The 15,000-nt window shown below is 45.5% G+C and overlaps 1 protein-coding gene across 2 annotated transcripts in view; it reads right to left on the reverse strand.

Moving 5' to 3' along the window:
• LOC143297901 (protein still life, isoform SIF type 1-like) overlaps positions 1 to 15,000 on the reverse strand; it is a 355,426-nt gene that overhangs the window by 112,609 nt on the left and 227,817 nt on the right. The window lies entirely within an intron of this gene.

Below are 15,000 nucleotides of genomic sequence, written 5' to 3' on the forward strand. Positions count from 1 at the left end.
CCCTTTAACTCACTCAGTACGGCCAGTCCTCTCTTCTCCTCTACACAGACCCCTCGGATGTCCAGTGGGTGTCTGAATGACCCAACCTTTAGCTTCCGTCGTCAGAATTGTGGTATTCTTTGTCAACATTCACCTCTTCAGTATAAGAGCCTTCCGCTTGCAATAATTTGATGATGGTAACTGGGGTGAAACGCTGTTAACGTCGTCTCTTTCGCCGTTCGTATGGAAAGAGTTAACGTGTGATGCTGCCGATGAAAGACCACATCTCTGTGTCGTGCGGACTGCTTGCTGTCAGGATTCGGAATGTTTAGACGGCCGCAATAGCCGAGTGGGTGAAGCGTTGGACTTTCAATCTGCGGGTCCCGGGTTCCAGTTTCTGTTACGGCGCCTGGTGGGTAAAGGGTTGGGTTTTTTTTTTTATTTTTTTTTTTACGATCCCCCAGGTCAACATAATATGAGCAGAACTGCTTATGCCTGAACCCCCTTCGTGTGTATACGCAAGCAGAAGATCAAATACGCACGTTAAATATCCTGTAATCCATGTCAGCGTTCGGCAGGTTATGGAAAACAAGAACATACCCAGCATTCACGCCCCCGAAAACAGAGTACGGCTGCCGTGCTTACATGGCGGAGTAAAAACTGTCATACACGTAAAACACTCACTTGTGTACATACGAGTGAACGTGGGAGTTGCAGCCCACGACGGAACGATGTTTCGCCAGCAGCTTTTTTGTTTTTGGTCTGTGGGTGGTAGTTGTTAGGCTGAACTGATACACGTATCTGTTCGTCTGCTTGTTTCGGTTACATGAAACGAGACAAACTGAAGGCCAGTTACCACAGGAACTGAAGTGAATTATGATTAATAAACAACAACAACAAAAATGTATGCAACGCCCGCATGCATGCACAGAGGGAGGGAGGGAGGGTGGGAGAGAGAGAAAGAGATAGAGACAGAAAGAGATACAGAGAGAGAGAGAGAAACATAGAGAGAGAGACAGACAGACAGACAGAGAGAGAGACGCAGACTGACAGACAGAGACAGTGAGAGAGGCAAAGACAGACAGAGGGAGAAATGGGGGCAGAGAGCGGGAGAGAGACAAAGAGAGAGAAATACTGAGACACAGACAGAGACAGAGAGAGGTAAAGACAGAGACAGATACAGAGAGAGGTAAAGACAGAGAGAGGTAAAGACACAGACAGAGACAGAGAGAGGTAAAGACACAGACAGAGACAGAGAGAGGTAAAGACAGACAGAGACAGAGAGAGGTAAAGACAGAGAGAGGTAAAGACAGAGACAGAGACAGAGAGAGGTAAAGACACAGACAGAGAGAGGTAAAGACACAGACAGAGAGAGGTAAAGACAGAGACAGACACAGAGAGAGGTAAAGACAGACAGACACAGAGAGAGGTAAAGACACAGACAGAGAGAGGTAAAGACAGAGACACAGACAGAGAGAGAGGTAAAGACACAGACAGAGACAGAGAGAGGTAAAGACACAGACAGAGACAGAGAGAGGTAAAGACACAGACAGAGAGAGGTAAAGACAGACAGACAGAGAGAGGTAAAGACACAGACACAGACAGAGAGAGGTAAAGACACAGAGAGACACAGAGAGAGGTAAAGACAGAGAGAGGTAAAGACACAGACAGAGAGGGGTAAAGACACAGACAGAGACAGAGAGAGGTAAAGACACAGACAGAGAGGGGTAAAGACACAGACACAGACAGAGAGAGGTAAAGACACAGACAGAGAGAGGTAAAGACACAGACAGAGAGGGGTAAAGACACAGACAGAGACAGAGAGAGGCAAAGACACAGACAGAGAGAGGTAAAGACACAGACAGAGAGGGGTAAAGACACAGACAGAGACAGAGAGAGGCAAAGACACAGACAGAGAGGGGTAAAGACACAGACAGAGACAGAGAGAGGTAAAGACACAGACAGAGAGAGGTAAAGACACATACAGAGACAGAGAGAGGTAAAGACACAGACAGAGAGGGGTAAAGACACAGACAGAGACAGAGAGAGGTAAAGACACAGACAGAGAGAGGTAAAGACACAGACAGAGAGGGGTAAAGACACAGACAGAGACAGAGAGAGGTAAAGACACAGACACAGACACAGACAGAGAGAGGTAAAGACACAGACAGAGACAGAGAGAGGTAAAGACACAGACAGACACAGAGAGAGGTAAAGACAGAGAGAGGTAAAGACACAGACAGAGAGAGGTAAAGACACAGACACAGACAGAGAGAGGTAAAGACACAGACAGAGAGAGGTAAAGACACAGACAGAGAGGGGTAAAGACACAGACAGAGACAGAGAGAGGTAAAGACACAGACAGAGACAGAGAGAGGTAAAGACACAGACAGAGAGAGGTAAAGACACAGACACAGACAGAGAGAGGTAAAGACACAGACAGAGAGAGGTAAAGACACAGACAGAGAGGGGTAAAGACACAGACAGAGACAGAGAGAGGTAAAGACACAGACACAGACAGAGAGAGGTAAAGACACAGACAGAGAGAGGTAAAGACACAGACACAGACAGAGAGAGGTAAAGACACAGACAGAGAGGGGTAAAGACACAGACAGAGACAGAGAGAGGTAAAGACACAGACACAGACAGAGAGAGGTAAAGACAGAGAGAGGTAAAGACAGAGACAGAGAGGGGTAAAGACACAGACAGAGAGGGGTAAAGACACAGACAGAGACAGAGAGAGGTAAAGACACAGACAGAGACAGAGAGAGGTAAAGACAGATAGAGGTAAAGACACAGACAGAGACAGAGAGAGGTAAAGACACAGACAGAGACAGAGAGAGGTAAAGACACAGACACAGACAGAGACAGAGAGAGGTAAAGACACAGAGACAGAGAGAGGTAAAGACACAGACACAGACAGAGGTAAAGACACAGACACAGACAGAGACAGAGAGAGGTAAAGACACAGACACAGACAGAGAGAGGTAAAGACACAGACAGAGAGAGGTAAAGACACAGACACAGACAGAGAGAGGTAAAGACACAGACAGACACAGAGAGAGAGGTAAAGACACAGACAGAGAGAGGTAAAGACACAGACACAGACAGAGAGAGGTAAAGACACAGACACAGACACAGACAGAGAGAGGTAAAGACACAGACAGAGAGAGGTAAAGACACAGACACAGACAGAGAGAGGTAAAGACACAGACAGAGAAGGAAGGGCAGAGAAAACGAAACGAAACGAAATTGTATTTTACCAGGGTAATGACAGAAGCAAAACATACTTTTTTCCACCCAGCCCTGGGGTGTAAAAGCAAAAAAAGAAAAAAAGAGGGATGTGGGGGGGAGGGGGGGGGTAGGGCTACATCAAAAGAACACAGGAACACAGAACTGTTGACAAGAAAGATGTCAACGACCTGGATCCACTGAAAATCACACGAGAAACTAATGGAAAAAAAAGACTACTACAAAGCAACAAACTACAGGAACTCACTGTCCCCATCCGCATCCTGGTCTCCTTCACTCCAACCCCACGCACATAGTGAGAGACCCCGAGAGAGAGAGAGAGAGAGAGAGAGACCCCGAGAGAGAGAGAGAGAGAGAGAGAGAGAGAGAGAGAGAGTTCAATCGATGACCACTTGACGAAATTAATCCTCTTTGAAAACCTTTGACATGACGGAGCTGGGAATTAAGGAAGCAAGCAGGCGGATGGTGGAAGTGGGAGGGAGAGGGGGAGGGGGGGGGGAATTTGAATGAGAGGTGACCCTGACCTCTCCCTGCTTCCCTGCACGTGAACTGAGAGACTGGGTCACATCACTCACGTGTCCATTCTCACCATCTCTCTCTTTCTCTCTCTCTATTTCTGTCTCCCCTTTCTCTCTCTCTCATTGTGCGTTTCTTTGCTCTCGGCGGCCCTCCTTTCTTTCTCTCTCTCTTTCTCTCTCTCCCCAGCTCTCTCTTCCTCCCTCTCTCCGCGACTTCCTCTCTGTTTCTCAGTTGCTCTCTGCCCCCATACCCCACCCCCTCTCTCTCTCCCTCTCACTCTTTCTTTCTCTCTGACTGTCTCTCCTCTCTCTGTCTCTGTATTTCTGCTCTCTGACCCTACTCGCCAGTCTGTCAGTCTCTCTCTCTCTGTGTCTCTCTCTCTCCCTCTCTGACTCTCTCTCTCTCCCTCTCTCTCCCCCATTGTCCTTTTTCGCCATGGTGAACCAGGTGATGAATACCATTTATTATTTGTTTGTCCTGTGTGTACATTGACTCGATTAACGGACAGAATTTCTTATAGACTGTTGAAATATGTCTCCTAATATACTTCTTCGGTCAAACAAACGAGCGGAAAAAATTGTCAAGTATCAAAATTTATATTCCATGCGATTTAAAGGAGAAACAATCTACCGAGACAAAAATCAAGTAAAATGTCAGGTCCATGAACAGTATGATATTATTGTGTGATGATGCTGTTCAGTTAGTATAAAACCCCTTCCTGTGCCCACCTATATTTTTGAATTGTGGTCCATGGCCGAAGTTCATCAAAACATTTTCGTTCGTTCGTTCTCCACCCCCTCCCCCCTCTTCTCTCTCTCAATGTTTCTCTGCTATCTGCCCCCCAACTCCCCCCCCCCTCTCTCTTTCTGCCTCCCCCTTCCACTATTTCTCACCCTTTCTCTTCCTGTTTCTCTGCTCTCTGTCCTAACTCCTCTGTCTGTCTGTCTGTCTGTCTGTCATTCACTCCCTCTCTCTCTCTCTTTCTGCCTCTCCCCTCCACTATTTCTCACCCTATCTCTTCCTGTTTCTCTGCTCTCTGTCCTAACTCCTCTGTCTGTCTGTCTCTCACTCACTCCCCTCTCTCTCTCTCTCTCTGTCCCCATCTCCCTCTGTTTCTCTGCTTTCTGTCCCCTTTGCTCTGTCTGTCTGTCTCTCTGTGTGTCTGTGTCTGTGTCTGTGTGTCTCTCTCTCTCCCTGTGATCGACAAATTAAAGTCTGGTCGCTTTTCGACCCAGGTCAGTAAGTCAGGGCTGGTCGCCCTGTGTTTTATGTGAAGCCGGCATGCCCTGTGTTGGCTGTGAACTACTAGTAGCGTGGCTGAAGGAACGTGACTGGTTGGGGAAAAGACAAATGGAGGTATGGATTGTAACGGACTGTTTGTTAGGCGGAAGGAAAGCGAGACACAGAGAAGTTATTGGGGGGTGGGGATGTTAACAGGGGGTGAGAGAGACAGAGAGAGCCAGAAGGGAATAAACAGAGAGAGAGAGGAGTGTGTGTGTGTGTGTGTGTGTGTGTGTGTGTGTGTGTGTGTGTGTGTGTGTGTGTGTGTGTGAGTGTGTGTATGTGTGTGTGTGTGAGAGAGAGAGAGAGGGAGGGAGAGAGAGAGCCAGAAGGGAATAAACAGAGAGGAAGAGAGAGAAGTGTGTCTATGTATGTGTGTGTGTGTGTGTGTGTGTGTGTGTGTGTGTGTGTGTGTGTGTGTGTGTGTGAGACAGAGAAAGAGACACAGAGAGAGAGAGAGCCACAAGGGAATAAACTGAGAGGAAGAGAGGGGAGTGTGTGTATGTGTGTGTGCGTGTGTGTGTGTGTGCGTGTGTGTGCGTGTGTGTGTGTGTGTGTGTGTGTGTGTGTGTGTATGACAGACAGCCATACATACATACATACAGAAAACCAGACAGAGACACAGAGACTGATATCAGAGAGAGAGAGAGAGAGAGAGAGAGAGAGAGGGAGGGAGGGAGGGGGAGGGAGAGGGAGAGAGAGAGAAAGACAGAGAGACAGACAGAAACATAGAAACAGACAGAAAACCAGAGACAGAGAGACTGATAACATAGAGTTTAGGGAATTTTCTACGCTAATTTCTTAGACATGGATGGACAATGTTTTGCTGCTTTTTTGTGTGTGTTCAATTCAAAAGAAAATAGACAACTAATAAAGACATTCATATGTAAAGGGATGAAAGAGGTGGAGGGGAACATTCCTAATGCTAAGAAAAGTTTTTTTAAAATGAAGTTTTCCCCTTCAAACATTTTACATTATACAAGTAAATATTTTCAAACAATCAAAACAAACAAAAAGAACTACTGAAGCATAATAATAATATAAGCAAACTTTGGGTTTTTTTTACATTAACGTTTTTTTAAATTTTTTTTAAACATTTACATTATACAAGTACATATTTTCAAACAATCAAAACAAACAAAAAGAAATATTAAAGCATGATAGTAATAATGTCATAAGCAAAAGATACACACAGAAGAAAACATGACGCTGTTAATTAAGATCGCGTATTGCGCAACCAGCTGTGTCCAGCATCTTTGCTCCACTGACCGACAGAACACAAGTGCAGACCGCACCTTGCAGCAACGGGCAGTGAGGATGGATCGTGCACTGCCCGGCGGCTACAACAGTATCTGCGACAGGAAACGGAAGCCAGGTCCCTGGAGAGGAAAAAGGTTTTCCATCACTCTGATTGGTGGAAAATGTCAGTTTAGGGAGACTCCATAATTATTTGAGCATGACTGAAGCGACGGAAGGCCAGATGCCACCAGAAGTATGATTAAAAGGGAGAGAGAGAGAAAAATAGTGTCACAAGTTCTTGTGACTACTACAAGGATGGTCATCTCTATCAGTCACATTCTCTCTGTCACACATACATTAACCGTGCACTCACACACAAGCACACACACACTGGCACTCGCACACACACACACACACACACACACACACACACACACACACACAGATCGACTACAGATAGAGACACGGACAGACAGAGAAATACAGTCAATTTCCCCAGTGAGCGAAACTGACGCCCTTTCAAAACACAACTGATGCGATGATGTGAAACGGAACTCAAGTCACGGGCATGCACATTAAGGGGGGTCAACGAAAGGTCAGAACACCATGACCTTGACCTCTCTGCACTCCTGCAGCACGTGAACTGAACTGAGTAGGGGGCAAGGGTCAGACCCCTCAGTGTCCATTATGTCCGTCTCTCTGATGGACAAGGAAAACGACTGCTCACCTTTTAACCTATTAGCTCCCATTGGCTGGTGAAGCCATACGTGTTAACCTCACCCATGCAATTGGTGGTTGGATGAATCAGAGTGCGTTGGGGAGGAAGGGGATAGAACTACGGGGGTGGGGTGGGGGGCCTGGAGGGGGGGAGGGGAGCCTCAATATGGAAGAGAGGGGGAAACAGAGGGGACAGAAAGGGATAGACAGATAGATGCTTAGATAGACAGATACGGAGATCGACAGATAAATAAGAAAACGAAAGATAGAGAAGGGTGAAATGAAGACATGTACACACACACACACACACACACACACACACACACACACACACACAACCAGAGAGAGAGAGAGAGGGTAGGGTGGAGGGAGGGAGAGGGAAACACACACACACACATACAGAGAAAGGGAGAGAGATTCAATCAGATAGACAAATAGACACAGACAAAGTCACAGGCACAGACAGAGAGAGACAGACACAGAGACAGAGAAAGAGAGAGACAGAGAGAGAGAGAGAGACAGATGGAGACAGAGACAGAGAAAGAGACAGAGAGACAGACAGAGAGAGATTGATTCAAACTTTGATTCCACGGACTCTAATCAACACCCATTCAAAGTGTTTAACGTGAAATAACAGGAAGAGGAAGTGTGAACAGATCGAGGTGATTCCGGGGTCTCTATGGGAACGCTCTTGGTGCATTCCCTGACTAGCACGCTGAATTCATGCATAGGTCAGGCATCTGCTCTATCATCTTTTTTTTTAAAGCTGATGTGATGCAGCGAATATGGTTCAGACCGAAATCTTTGACCCACTGAAACTGAAAACTAAGGGGTCGGAACTGGTTCACCTTGCGTCACACCACTTAACGTCCACATGACACTGTTATCATCATCACGTGGGTCACACTACTCAACGTCCACATGACACTGTTATCATCATCACGTGGGTCACACCACTCAACGTCCACATGACACTGTTATCATCATCACGCGGGTCACACCACTCAACGTCCACATGATATTGTTATCATCATCACGTGGGTCACACCACTCAACGTCCACACGACACTTATCACCATATGGGTCACACCACTCAATGTCCATAGACACTGTTATCATCATCACGTGGGTCACACCACTCAATGTCCACATGACACTGTTATCATCACATGGGTCACACCACTCAACGTCCACATGACACTGTCATCATCTTCACGTGGGTCACACCACTCAACGTCCACATGACACTGTTATCATCATCACGTGGGTCACACCACTCAACGTCCACATGACACTGTTATCACCACATGGGTCACACCACTCAACGTCCACATGACACTGTTATCATCACTTGGGTCACACCACTCAATGTCCACATGACACTGTTATCACCACTTGGGTCACACCACTCAATGTCCACATGACACTGTTATCACCATATGGGTCACACCACTCAATGTCCACATGACACTGTTATCATCATCACGTGGGTCACACCACTCAATGTCCACATGACACTGTTATCATCATCACGTGGGTCACACCACTCAATGTCCACATGACACTGTCATCATCACGTGGGTCACACCACTCAACGTCCACATGACACTGTTATCATCACCACATGGGTCACACCACTCATTGTCCACATGACGCTGTTATCATCATCACGTGGGTCACACCACTCAATGTCCACATGACACTGTTATCATCACCATATGGGTCACACCACTCAATGTCCACATGACACTGTTATCATCACCACATGGGTCACACCACTCATTGTCCACATGACGCTGTTATCATCACCACATGGGTCACACCACTCAATGTCCACATGACACTGTTATCATCACATTGGTCACACCACTTAACATCCACATGACATTGTTATCATCACATGGGTCACACCACTCAACGTCCACATGACACTGTTATCATCACATGGGTCACACCACTCAACGTCCACATGACACTGTTATCATCATCACGCGGGTCACACCACTCAACGTCCACATGACACTGTTATCATCATCACGTGGGTCACACCACTCAACGTCCACATGACACTGTTATCATCACATGGGTCACACCACTCATCGTCCACATGACACTGTTATCATCATCACGTGGGTCACACCACTCAATGTCCACATGACACTGTTATCATCATCACATGGGTCACACCACTCAACTCCCACATGACACTGTTATCACCATATGGGTCGGGAATTACCACATTTATTGCAGTTAAAGACTATGGTAATTTTCAAACGAAACTTTTCGATAATGACCAAGTCATGGTAACCGGCTTTAATGCCAACTGAAACTCTCGTTGAAGATATGTTTATGACAATGTCACTGTTTGAAAGTTTCAGCGTTCCTTACAAGTAACACAGGGGAATATTTTCCACAGAGAAAATCCGCCCAAGAAAAAAAAGAAAAAAAAAGAAAAAAGAAAAGAAAGAACGATTCTCTACCAAATCCTTCCGTCAAAAGGGATAGTCTTTCGACTGGGTCACGTTTGTTCTACGGGGCGAGTACACACACACACACACACACACACACACACACACACAGAGTCTGTCTGGCAGTGATGCTACCGGCGGCACACACACACACACACACACACACACACACACACACACACTGATACAGCTGGCGGCACTCCGCCACTCCGGTCCCTGGTCTGGGCAGTAGCAGAAATCATTAAGCAGTTATCGATCCACGTCCATTCTTGTGTCTTGTGCACACAAACATACGCATGGCGCATACATATAAACGCACGCGCGCTTACAAACACACACACACACACACACACACACACACACACACACACACACACACACACACACACACACACACACACACACATATATATCACTATTTTGCCGCTTCTGTTGTTAGTGTTACTGCCATGTGAATTGTCCTATAAACCATATAGGGATCGACAACAGGTTAGAAAGGTACGGGCTGTTTTGAATACGTTTACTTTCTTTCGTTAATTAATATCCTTCGAACGATGGGTATACATATGTGTTGTAATGGTTATGATTATTAATTATAACAAAAAAAACAACCACACACACACACAAAAGCATTAATATTGGGGTGGTCAAGAAACGCCCACTCCCGACCCCCGTCGACTCTAACCCAGTCACCCTTGGTACACAGTGCGTGCACAAACTCGACACACCGCCTTGCATAATCATGAGGTGCTGACACACGTTCTCTCTCTCTCTCTCTCTCTCTCTCTCTGTCTCTGTGTGTGTGTGTGTGTGCGTTTCCGGTGGGGGGGGGGGTACTGCAGTGACTGACTAAAGCCACGGTCGGTTGTACATGTACTTATATAAAGTCATGTGACAGCGAAGTGAGAGCTGTATGATCAATAGTTGTTTCTCCACTGCAATGGGAATTCGTTTCCAGCTTGATCTAATTTTTTTTGTGAACGACTGACTTTGACTCTCAAATCAGGAGTTAATATTACACTGACTCTCTGTGCCGCAGCCTGGGGGTGGGGAGGGTGAGGGGGGGGGGACTGGTTGGTCTTTGGGGATCATCCAAACAGCCGGATTGTTTAAAAGCATTCTTGCAGGAGAGAGAGAGAGTATGGATGCATCTTTGGCAAGACACTCTCTCCACAATAATCAAATTCTAGCCCACATAGTCGGCACAGCAGTTGCCTCTCTCTGACGCCGTTGTGATGGTCATAGTTCGGACACGACTGACTATTATCATACCATCATACGTCTGACCCAGAAGGGGGGGGGGGGGGTAGGGGTGGGGGTGGGGGGTTGTTGTTACTTCCCCTTGCAGAACAGAACACAGCAACAGTGATTCGATGGACAGTGACCCTGCTGCTTGCTGCCAGGAATTTGGCGTCGGTGTGTGTGTGTGTGTGTGTGTGTGTGTGTGTGTGTGTTCACTGTCAGCATCACTGCGGAAACGTAGCCCAGTGGATTTCTGAAAGCTTAACATTCCATGGTCTCTCTCTCTCTCTCTCTCTCTCAAAACACACACACACACACACACACACACACACACACACACACACAATCTCCAACAAAGTAGTAGTAGTAGCCAACGGTGCTTTCAGTCAAGGGAAAGGTTACTAGTAAGTGAGAAACAGTCTCACCGTCGCACACATCATCATCATCATCATCACAATCATCAAAGTTCACAGCAAGCAGTGTCTGAGATATACCCGTGTAAGCCCAGGACTTCTCGCAATCCCGCCATTTCTCTCACTTTGAGAGAAAAACGAGAGAGAGAGAGAGAGAGAGAGAGAGAGAGAGAGAGAGAGAGAGAGAGAGAGAGAGAGAGAGAGAGAAAGAAACGAGAAATAGGAGCGACGACAACGACGATCATGATAATGACAGTGGTGTTAGCGAAGACATCAACAATACAAATGACAATACGATGACAAAGAAAATCTTTTTGATTAAAATAAGGGGCACTTCTCACGATTTCTCACACACGATTTCTCTACTATACATTATTATCATGAATGCAGGTATCATGATTATGTACTTGTAAATGCTTACTGTGCAACTGAGTGGATTTGAATGTCATGTATGTTTTTCTATAACCTTTTGTTATCTTGTGAACATTTTTGATTTCATTTCTCTTTGCCCTGAGGGCTGGATGTAAAAAAAAAAAGCATATACATGCTTATTCCACTTCCCTCATTAAAAAAAATCGTTCGTTCGTTCGTTCGTTCTCTCTCTCTCTCTCTCTCTCACACACACACACACACACACACACACACACACATACACACACACACACACACACTCTCTCTCTCTCTCTTACGGTCTAATTTTTAGAATCCAGAACACATTCACGTATTTGCCCAGTCTCTCTCTCTCTCTCTCTCTCTCTCTCTCTCTCTCTCTCTCTCTCTCTCTCTATGTATGTCTCTCTCTGTCAGCATCTCTGTCTACCGGTGTCAGCCTCTGTATGTCTGTCTGTCTGTCCGTCTGTCTTTTCTGTCTTTTCTGCCTTTTCTGTCCCACTTCAAGGTCTACATTCAGTGTAACTGGTATAAATTATGATGCCCACTTCAGTTAAGGGACTACACACACACACACACACGCACACACACACACACACACACACACACACACACACACACACACACACACGGCCCTACACAATATCTACACACGAACATACACGAACACACACAAACGCAAACACACAACTGACGCAAAATCTGTGTCACTCAACTGTTCCATATAAACACTAAAGCTTGACAACACTAAAATGCACATGTCGCATAAGGTTGTACATTAATTAACAGGAAATTTATCACAGCCACACACACACAGAGGCACACACACAGAGGCACACACACACACACACACACACACACACACACACACACACACACACACACACACACACACAGAGTAGTCTAAAATCTCTCATATTAGTCAAAAGACGTAAAACCATTGACAAAGAACAACAATAACAACAACAACAACAACAACACACACACACACACTCACACACACACACACACACACACACACTCACACACACACACTCACTCACACACACACACACACACTCACACACACACACTCACTCACACACACACGCGCGCGCGCGCACACACACACACACACGCGCGCACACACATTTTCTTCCTCTGCCGCTGAAAGTAGTTGCATACAAAAGCTGTCAGGATTCTGTCAGATGTTTTATGCCCCAGTGCTGCAGGCGGCATGGAAAAATTACGTGTGCTCAGGAAAAGGAGATATTTGCCACAGCCTTTACATTCTGGTGTTTTTTTGGTTGTTTTTTTGTTTTGTTTTGATTTTTTACTTCTATTTTTCATTAATCATTTCGGAGGTCTGAATAGCAATGCGTGTGTGAAGAGGGCCTTGTGTGTGTGTGTGTGTGTGTGTGTGTGTGTGTGTGTGTGTGTGTGTGTGTGTGTGTGTGTGCCAGTGAGTGAGTGTGTGTGTGTGTGTGTGTGTGTGTGTGTGTGTGTGTGTGTGTGTGTGTGTGTGTGTGTGGCGGGGCTGCCGGGAGGGGTGTGCGGGGTTGCGGGGTGGCTTCTGGTTTGACACACGCGTCCAATTTTCTCAGAGAGAGATATATTGATTAATTGACTGACTGTTTGATCTTAAGAACTCAAGATCCGTCCATGGAGTTTTCAGGGCCACAGCCTCGTTTTCACGCATCCTGTCCTTGCTCTTTAGAACTCACGCACATCCATGCAACAGAATGTCAACCCCGACTCGCTCAGCTCGCTAAACAAATACAAGAAGAGAGAGAGAGAGAGAGAGAGAGAGAGAGAGAGAGAGAGAGAGAGAGAGAGAGAGACAGACAGACAGACAGACAGACAGACAGAGAGAAATAGAGAGAGAGAGAGAAGAGAGATATGGAGAAGATAAATATATATATATTATAATTAGATAGATAGATAGATTAGAGAGATATGGAGGATATATACATATATAATTAGTTGGATAGATAAATAGATAGGTATGTAGATAGATAGAGAGAGAGAGAGAGAGAGAGAGAGAGAGATAGACAGAAAGACAGAGAGAGAGAGAGAAGAGAGAGATGGAGAAGATATATATATATATATATATATATATATATATATATAGATAGATAGATAGATAGATAGATAGATAGAGAGAGAGAGAGATCAGAGAGATATGGAGGATATATATATATATATATATTAGATAGATAAATAGATAGGTAGATAGATAGATAGATAGAGAGAGAGAGAGAGAGAGAGAGAGAGTTCATTTAAAAGCCTTGGCCCCATATAAAGAGGGGCAACAACAGGGTTAATAATCAATGCATAAATCAGATCAGCACCACAGGTCCTCACAAAGTTTATAATACAAGAAACCCTCGGCAGCTGAAATGCTTTCAACAGATTAAGTGCCGAACTACGAACAATAATTTGCAGTTGTCAGAAGCCATCAGCAGACCTAATCCGAACTAACATGGATCTAGGTAATAACGTCTTAGATAAAAATTGCACACGGAGCTGAATCAAAAGCAGGACGCATCAAAACAAAACGAAATCCATCTTCAATAGAGACAATGGACGTAACAAAGAAGATTAATGTATACTGTTATAGTGAAACTTACGAACACTAATTTCCGTTATACCAAATCTGAATCTGGTCAGAATCTGGTCAAGATAAATCGTAACTAATGGTCTAAATCCAAAGACAGATATTTCTTCACTAAATGAGTCGAAGTATATATACTCTATAAATATCAAATATATCATTGTACTTTATGTGATTTTCCCAATCTTGCCATTTGCAGTCAGTCAGTCGCTGACGGATAATTCGCACTTCGAATTATGGAATAGAAATCTGAGAGAGAGAGAGAGAGAGAGAGAGACAGAGAGAGAGAGAGACGTGGAGTGGGCAATGACAGACGACACAGAGACAGAGACACAGTGTGAGACAGACAGTACATTCAGACAGCAAAAAGAAACAAGAGAAAGACAGAAACAACAGCTATTTTGACACGTTGGTTATTTCTAATCTCCAAGGCTTCCAGCCTCCACTGCTGGCATTCTGCGAACAGAGCCCTGTGTGATTCCAGAGCTCTCTGCCCACTGCTACAAGTTTTCAGTTTCAGTTTCACTTTCTCAAGGAGGCGTCACTGCGTTCGGACAAATCCATACACGCTACACCACATCTGTTGAGCAGATGCCTGACCAGCAGCATAACCCAACGCGCTTAGTCAGGCCTTGAGTGCATGCTTACATATTTGTGTACCTATGAAAGTGGATTTCATTTTACGTAATTTCGCCAGAGGACAACACTCTCGTTGCCATGGGTTCTTTTTCAGTGCGCCAAGTGCGTGCTGCACACGGGACCTCGGTTTATCGTCTCATCCGAAAGACTAGACGCTCAGTTTGATTTTCCAGTCAAACTTAGGAGAAAGGGCGAGAGCGGGATTCGAACCCACACCCTCACGGACTCTCTGTATTGGCAGCTGAGCGTCTTAACCATTCTGCCACCT

This window comes from Babylonia areolata, chromosome 23, assembly GCF_041734735.1.
Source record: "Babylonia areolata isolate BAREFJ2019XMU chromosome 23, ASM4173473v1, whole genome shotgun sequence".
Taxonomy (NCBI): domain Eukaryota; kingdom Metazoa; phylum Mollusca; class Gastropoda; order Neogastropoda; family Buccinidae; genus Babylonia; species Babylonia areolata.